The sequence below is a fragment of the Alligator sinensis genome, unplaced genomic scaffold (genome assembly GCF_000455745.1).
Source record: "Alligator sinensis unplaced genomic scaffold, ASM45574v1 scaffold1735_1, whole genome shotgun sequence".
Lineage (NCBI taxonomy): Eukaryota > Metazoa > Chordata > Crocodylia > Alligatoridae > Alligator > Alligator sinensis.
The window spans coordinates 256,646-265,436 of NW_005843182.1; the positions used below are offsets into that span (position 1 = coordinate 256,646).

At 40.5% G+C, this 8,791-nt stretch overlaps 1 protein-coding gene across 2 annotated transcripts in view; it reads right to left on the reverse strand.

The window, feature by feature from the left end:
- CCR6 (C-C motif chemokine receptor 6) overlaps positions 1–8,576 on the reverse strand; it is a 19,368-nt gene extending 10,792 nt beyond the window's left edge. The window contains exon 1 of one of the 2 annotated variants that reach the window (XM_006037849.2): positions 8,559–8,576. The gene's annotated coding sequence lies outside the window, so the exon portion shown is untranslated. Of the gene's footprint in view, positions 1–7,029; positions 7,105–8,558 lie in introns of those variants that run through there. The other variant, XM_006037850.2, reaches the window with a different exon arrangement.
- Between the last annotated feature and the right edge of the window lie 215 nt (positions 8,577–8,791).

Consider the following 8,791-nt stretch of genomic DNA (forward strand, 5'->3'; position numbering starts at 1 on the left):
AAGCTGCCAATACTGGCTACAAACCGTCCAATCTGCAAAGCATCCCTGGCTACCTGGGCCCGCGCGCAGGGCCGGGTTCTTCCCCCCCCTGCCCAGGTGACCAGAGCATCGCCTCCCAGGCGCCAGGCTTTTGTCTGCAGACAAGGAGCGAGATCCCCGCTGTGAGAGATTCAACAGCAGCCTCTCGGGATGGCTGAGACAGATCTCTGGAGAGGGGCACCGACGGGGGCATTTCTGCCACACAGGCATGGACAGAAAGGGGGCCCAACTATGAAAAAAAAATTACAATTGCAAATAAAAGTTTTAATATTGCGCATATACAGGACTGGCAATGTTATCAATACAGAACAAATTATATGAAGACATCAATACCACAGATGTGATAATGATTTTCTTGTTGCCAGAGATAAAGACTTTTGCAAAGGAGGGGCCTGTTACTAAAAGTTTGCCCAGGGCCACCAGGAATCTAGGTACAGCTCTGTCCAGGACTGGCTGCTGAAGGCCTTTTCAGTGTTGTAATGGACAAGAACAATAAACAGGTCCTGCTGATTGGTGTGACTATCCCATTTGAGAACAGGTGGCAGGTTTTTGCTGGAACTCAAAAGCAAATGCTGGCAAAGTACAGGCCGCTGTTTGACAGCCTGAAGGAGAAGGGCCGTGACATGATGGCACAGGCAGTGAACACTGGAGCACTTGGAGCATGGAACCCGAGCAGCGAGAGCATCCTGCAACCCTGCAGAGTACCATAGTACTATGCAAAACTGATGAGGTGCTTCATGGTATCCAATACCATCCAATGGTCAAGGAACAACTACATCCAGCATGTCATGGGCCACTGCCAATATAAAGATAGCTACTCAAGACCACCAGCCAGAATAGAGACCACACCTTTTAGTGTTCACATTGAACGTGTGCATTTCATCAGAACATTCTTAGTTCTGAGTTAACATAATTACTGTATGGAAAGTGTTTAGGCTTAAAAAAAAAAAAATCAGCATATGAAATTGTGGGGGCTGCAAGGATCAGCTCTGAAGAGTCTAGAGAGGTGGCGTGGAAGTTGGACTGAGACTGACTGGGGAGATGCTCTTCTTCATTTCAAACTTTGCCTGCCTATTAAAGAATCTTAATCAGTGTTTTGGCTTCTTCCAGCTACGTAAAAGCTTTTATGAAGCTGCTGCAGGCTGGAAGCCTGCAGCGCTTTGAGTATTTAGCAAGGAAGCTTGAACAATATTTGAAGTTCTTAGAACTGTAAAATTTTAAATCCACAAGATATGATTATTTCACAAGCCCCATAGTCATCCAGCTCTGTTCCCTAGCTAGCTCCACTATCAAGAACCTCAGCCACTCCACACACTGATTTAAATCTTGTGTAGTCACTTCCTATCCTCATCCAGCCATAGTCAGTCACTTGTCCTATATTTCTACCACTCCAAGGACCAAGGGTATATTTCCTTAGAGATTTTTTTAAAACATCAGTTCTTTATTAGCATATGTACACATTTATGTATTAATATATAAACATATTTAGACATTTAAATATATAATGTATATATTTAATATATTTACGCTATTTATTATACATACACCTTTACTCTTAAGTACAGTATAAGCCCAACAACTGATTTTCAATTGTGCATTTTTTCCTAATGCACATAACTCAGCATATTTCATTTCACTATACAACAATATATGACTTTTCAAAAGCAAGACTTTAGTGCAAACTTAAACAATGGAAGATAACCTGGAATTACAACAGTATGGAATAAAAAGTCCTAGAGGGTGGATAAAGGTAAGTTGAGAAAAATCTCTCTACAGAGTAAGAAGACTTCTTATGTGAAATCAGTATGCATCTTCCAAACTTTGCTAATGATCATCTGAGTTCAACTTTTTACACTTTTTTCAAGTGCATGGATTAAATCAATGTATCAAGTCCCTGCACATTTCAGATCATTTACTTTAATCTTCTACTTACAAAAGCCCCAAAATGTCTGAAGTATAAGTCAAGAAGGGTATGTTTGTTCTGCCTTTTTTTTTTTTTTTTTTTTTTTTGTGGCTGGCCTGCGTGCATTTACCCTCAACTTCAGTAGTGATATACTTCAATATTGGGAATCAGAGAAACAAGAGATAACAGCATTTGTTAAAGGCACAGGGTTACATTGAAATGATCACCACTTCCTCCTGAGGAGTACAACAATAACTTGCTTAATATGCAAGCATGAAAAATTAATCCTGTGCACACTTTAGATAACATAGCTGGATGTTACTGATTTACTAATTGGGCTCTTTTTTATCATCATGTTGGGATAATATTTTTTAAATGATGCTATTAGCACTGGAACCATGGAGACCAGGCCGGTATCTAATGGAATGGTTTAATTGTTAATTAAATGGTCTCCTTGTGCTTGGAGAAAGCAACCGATTAAAGGCCAGGACCTAATTCTCTTCAGGACACTACTGTACTTTAGGCATAAGAGAAGTACCATGAAGCCAACTTGATTGTATACAGTGTCTATAAAGTTAAATATATCTATAAATGATTGCCAGTTAATGCCTATATTAGTCACTCAAGTGAGCTGTAACTAGTTTCTGAAATACACATTCAAAATGCTGTCCCTGAAATACTTGAGCCAAATGTGCCTGGAGAAAATCAGGCAGATGCTTGCAGAGGTGCCCATATTGTGTAAACTTTTGCTATTTGGACATGCAGGGCGCGTCTATACGTTCATTAGTGTGCCTTTGATGTTGTGCATTTAGTTTAGTACTTCTTTAATAAAGTAACTAAATGTTACTAACTAAATGTGCAGTACCTAAAGTTACTACGCAGTAGCTCTGGTGTATGGTTATTTAGTGATGCTAACTGAGCATTAAACTAATAACACTGCATAGTAAGCTATTAGCACAGTTTGTGCTGTGACACGCTACTGCACCGTTGTAATAGGATTTGGAAGGATTTGATTTTATGTTTTAATGAATTTTAGAAAACATCTGTGTTTATATCCAAGAGTGTTTATGCTAACCAACATGTTTGCACCAACAGAAAATTAAAGAAGATACCACAAACATTTTTTTTTTTTTAAATAACAAAAGTACTAGGTATAAAAAAACCGAGTCACAGTAATCAGAAGTAATTACATGGTACTGGTAGCTTCAAGTTAAGTTTAAATTAGCAGGAGGCTCAATCGTGGAGACGTGCTAGATGTTGGATGCGATATCTCTTTTTTGAAAGAGGGTAAAACATTAAAGCTGGTTCCCTATCTTAGTTTCTAAGTTGCTGTCTAAAAGGTATACCCATAGAGTCAAACAAAAAAAACTATTTCATAGCATAAAAAAAACAAAACACCAAAATGAACTGAAAAATCCCAAAGTAGATTTGGTGTACCAAAGCTAGATTACGATACACCAACCTGATAGCTTTCTTTGATAAGGTCACTGATTTTCTGGATAAAGAAAGTGTGGTAAATTTTCTCTTTCTAGTTTTTAGTAAAGCATTTGATAGCATGCAAGTTAAAAAAAAAAAAAAAACAACATTAATGAAACTAGAGAGGCTGGAGAATTATTAGAGAAATTGCAATGTGGGTAAGGAAAAAAAACAAACACAAAAAACAAACTCTCTCAAGAGACAGCAATACATGGTGTGGAAAAGCAGGATCAGATTGGAGGGAGGTTACTAACACAGTTTTTCAATGATCACTCTTAGGACCAATCTTATTTAATATTTTCATTATTGACCTTGGGTCAGATATTAGGAGTGTTCCGATGACAGAGTCAAGAAGTAGCATCAACACAGAGGAGAATTATATATCATACAGGAAGTACTGGTTGCCTCCGAGGATTCGAATAGGATAACATTCAGTCAGGCTTTGGGGCCTAATAACAGAAAAATGAACTACCAGCTGGAAGCTCATCAGTTAGAAATAGCTAAAATGGACAAGATCTAGGTGTACTAATCAATCAGTCATAGGATGATCACAACCTGCCAACATGATGCAGCTGTGAAAAAGGGTATATTCTAGACATATGTAGAATAAAGTAGGTTAAATTAATCTGTTGTGATTCAGTTGACATCGCTGGATTCATTTCAGGAATGAATTTGCCTCACTTATTACTGTACTGATGCAACCACAGTTCCAGTCAGACAAGCATTTGGCAGATTGTCATTAAAGTAATAAAATTGAGAGACTCACTGAGAATATCCATCGAAAATTGGGGTACAGATGAAAGCAATGCGACTGTCAACCATGGCTAATAAGATGACAGTAGGTCAAAAGAAAGAAATAGAAGAGATGGCAGGGACTATATCTCACTCTAAATCCAACTGCCTTTGGTAATCTGAGCCTACAGCTGCATTTAGAAGATCAGACGCCAGCCTTTTACTGTCTATGCCTGGCCTGATAGAAGTCTTATGACTATCATTCATGCCTTTGTCACTTGCAGGCTAGAGTACTACAGTGATATGGAGCTGCACTTTATATCAGTTTATAAACTAGAATGGGTACAGAAAACAAATTCCCAGCTGGTAAGTAAGGTGCCTTTTAGAGCACGCATAATACCAGTGCCAGCACTTATTACCTGAGAGCTTCTGAACAGCTTTTAGTGCATTGGTTTTAAATGATATAGCCCTGGATGGACTAAAAATGAGTCTACTTGGGACCCTGCTTCTCTTCCCATAAAGTGCTATCACAATTATGATCAGCAGTGGTGCTGACATGGCACAATGGAGAGTGGCTTTCTGGCAAGGCATTCTCCGTAAGTAGGGACCTACCTAAATTGTAGCGAAAGTTAGCAACACAGCGGTGCCTTTAATCTCCGTCTTTTTGCAGTGCACTCCCCTACACCTTTACCACTGGAGTGGCCAAGAAGTAATTAATGCTACAGTTTTTGCCTCTTGGCCACTCAGCAGATGGGGGGGCGGGGAAAGAGGGAGGCATGCGGCAAAAAGGGCAAGATTAAAAGGCACCACTGCACCACAAATTTCCGCTGCAGTTTAGGTAGATCCCTGTCCATCAGGGGACAAAGGCTCTGGATTACCCTCCCCCCACAGTGGTCCAAGATAGTCTAAATCTGGCAGCTTTCAATACACGTTGTAGGAACTGGAGGCTTCAGTTGACCTTTGTTTACTGGTAAATCAGTTGACCTGCCAGCCAGTGTTTAAAGCAGTAAATCCGAGTGTGAGTTATGGAGTGGTAAAAGGCATGAGCTGATTGTATTGTATTTTGGAATTGTGTATTAAGATAATTGGGAAGGGTGCCCAGGGCTTGTGTATGGGTACTTGCTAATAAATCACAATAATAATCTACTCTGTTTCTTTCTTGGTGTATGAATATGCACCCATACTTGAAATTTCACTAGGCTACCAAAGTCTAGCCAAAGTCTCATTTATTAAGGGCAAATGAAGCCTACAGTCAGTACAATCTAAACATTACACAGATTTTATAAGATCTTTTCCTGAAAGTTTCACCTGAGCAATTTTGCTTTAGATTGTTTTTTTTTCCCCCTGTTTCACTGTCTTGTGAGTATTTGCTTTTCAAATGTAGTATATAGAGCCCAATATCAATACTACTGAAGTCAATATTAGTGGTCCAGTTGACTTTACTGGGTTTGGATCAGGCGCATGAGCGGGTTTTGACTGTTCTGGAGATAAAAATGCTAGGTTTATTGCTAATGATTTCTCTTGCCTTTGTGGTGTCAGTCATTACAGCACCTCAGTTCCTTACTTGCTGTCGCCTTACATGAAAGTAGTATGGACATATACCTTAACAGTGACAGGAATGACTTTCCCTCTAACAAATTATAATAAAACTTAAAAATCTAACAGAAATTCCTTGAGCTGTTACAAAACACAAGTAAACAAAGACAGAAGCAGTTATTTATAATTTTTTTCTATTTCACATGGTAGTAGGCAACTGTCACTCTTTCTGGATCATGGTGTATGCGTAAGAGGTCACCAGGACCTTCAACACGCACACAGGCAGGAGTACGGAGGAGTGGAGGCTTCCCAGACCTTCTATCCCCCCTTTAGACAGTATTCAAAGGCTAGACTGAGCCTGGATATTCAGTGCTTCAAAGACTATGACTGTATGTGCATCCAGGAATCAAACCTGGATCTCCCACTGGCAAACAAGGATTCTACCTTTAAACAACCACAGCAGGTTACAAATGGAAATCCTTCAGGATTTTATTTGGGGAAAAGGCAGTTAGCCAAAACAGATCCTTGATAACTAGCCATAATTTGCTGTATCATTCATATTAGGTGTTCTACGCCGAATTTAACAGAGATCTGAGCGGGCCAAGGGATCTGCCATTACAGAACTCAGTTACAGAATCAGGGTCATTAACATCCCTTTCTTAAAACTTTTTTTCTCATCCCAAAAAACCTTCTGATTCTTACAGAGCAAATTTCATTACACAACATCCCTATGGTCTTCAATGGGGTTACCCAGAGAAAGTAAACAGAAATACCCTATGGAGAATAGAAATGGCTGATTCATTAAACTTTAATAAACACATCAGCAGTAAATGTAGTAGTTTTAGCTACTAACCTCCAAATGAATAATTCTGCTACTAGTAATGGACTCAGTCAATCCACTGGTCCATTAAATGTTTATTAAATGTTATAATTTATGAATGTTTCCAAACATGAACAAGCTAATAACAAAAATACCTTGATACGGAATTATATATGAGACCATCACACTTTTACAGACAGATAAACAGATCTAGAGTGGTTATGCGACTTTCCCTGTAGTATCAGAGTGGGTGATAGCAGTTATATACATAAACAAGCACATTTTGTAAAATGATACAGATAGTAACTATCAAATGATTAGACTGATAAGAAGTTCAGCTTACACACTAAAGGAAGTAGAGTTCATTCTTTTCTGTATTCTAATATTTGTCAGTTAAAGTGTACCATATAGTTTTGTTCTGTAATACATTTGCATTCATTAACAACAGTGGTACTTGAAGAGCAAGAATTAAATCCAGTCTGATTTATGCCAGAATTAAGGTTAGTTAATTAGTTTTACTTACCACAAACCTTCTCGTTTGACCCAGGCAGAAAGAGTTATGAATAGATATGATATCTTTATTAGGCCAACTAAACAGTTGAAAAAAAATGTTCTTTGCAAGCTTTCGAACACAAACACCCTTCTTCACAAACACCCTTGTCTCTTAGAGAGAGTTTGACTTGGTTATTAAAGTACAGGCAACCTTTCTGCAAGACACCTCAGTCTTCTCCTCCACAGTGCTGTAAGTAATTTTTTTTCCTATGTAAAACACCTTCTTAAAAGATCTGCATGTTATGCAAATCAATCGCACGTGTACAGACAGTTTTTGTTCTTAAATTTGAACAACCAAAGAAGCTTATTTTCATTTCTCTAAATTTGAGAAACCACAATAACCAATCTTACCACATGTTAGTTCTCTGCCACCACCAATTAAGGAAAGAAAATGTTAACGGGAAGAGATAAAATTGTCACGCAGATTAAATACATAGGTTTAGTCTGCAATGACCCAGGGATTTCTTGCTGTTCTATGAGAATGTTGTCATGTGTATCCCACTCAGTTGCGTTGTTTTTAATGTTTACTCGTTTTAATTCAGATTAATTTAATCTTGATTCATAAAAAAGATATATTCAAAATGGCTTCCTATCATTCTTAACGAGTGCAGAATTTAAATCAATTATGCCAACATATTTAAGTTTTTTTTACCTTTATGTCCCTCTTCCCCCCACTTTCAAAGTTATTGGTCTATGGTGTATATTTCCTTCTTTCTTTTCCCCTCTCATTCCTTACCTGTCATGCCTTGGGGTCCAGTAGGATGGCCATGGTCTCCCTAAGGCCCCCTTTACCATGCCAAATTGACCCAGTGGGCACCCTCAACTCTCGCCCGCCACGTCTTTGATGACAAAATATATTTGGGAGGCTGACTTTTACGCCCTCTTGGTCACGTCTTGCTGGACACTCAGACCCCGTGGTTTCCCAGACCCCTCGTGGGTCCCGCTCTGCAATGGGTGTTTCAGGGGCACCCTAGCCTTATGGGCTATGCGTGGCTCCAACCACCCCTTTACCATGCCCCAAGCGTCACAGATGGAATTGACGTTGTTCGGTCACGGCCTTGTTATAATGTGGGCCCCTTGTCCTCCCTGGGCCCTGCGCGGCACTGGTCTCACCCTGTGCCCTCTCTGGCGCTCGTCAGTGCTGCTCCCTCTCTGGGGCTTCCCCACAATAACGCTGCCCCTTCCTCTGGGGCTTCTCCACACCTGCACTGGGGCTTCTCCTCAACGTCCCCTCTCTGGGGCTTCTCAACTGCCCCCTTTCTGGGGATAGGGTCAGTGCACCCCAAATGCTGTGCACTTGCTGACGTTGCGGTCCCCACACTAATGAGGGTCCCCTATGAGGCCTCCTCCAACCCCTAATAGCCTGACCCAAACCACTGGTATTAAACAGTAAACAAAACGCATGCCCCTTGGCTATAACAAACTAAAGCCGCCCAGCTATAACCACGTTACTCCAAACATTCCAGGGATATTCCAACCTTTACCAGGCTCAGGCTGTACCTGCGGTCAGGCCTCTCCTCTCAGCTTTGCTCCGGGAGAGCTCATTCCCCCCTGGCTGCTGGTAGGGAACTGCTAGCCTGGCCTCAGCCCCTGGGCTTTATATGGGAGCCAGGCCCTGCCTCTTCTGGTTAGCTGACCTCCTCCGGTTGCCCTGGCAAACAGCAGCTGGGCTCGTCACTCACTGCTAGGGCTCTTTCCTTAGCAGTTTTCTCCCTTCTTAGGAGCAGTGCACC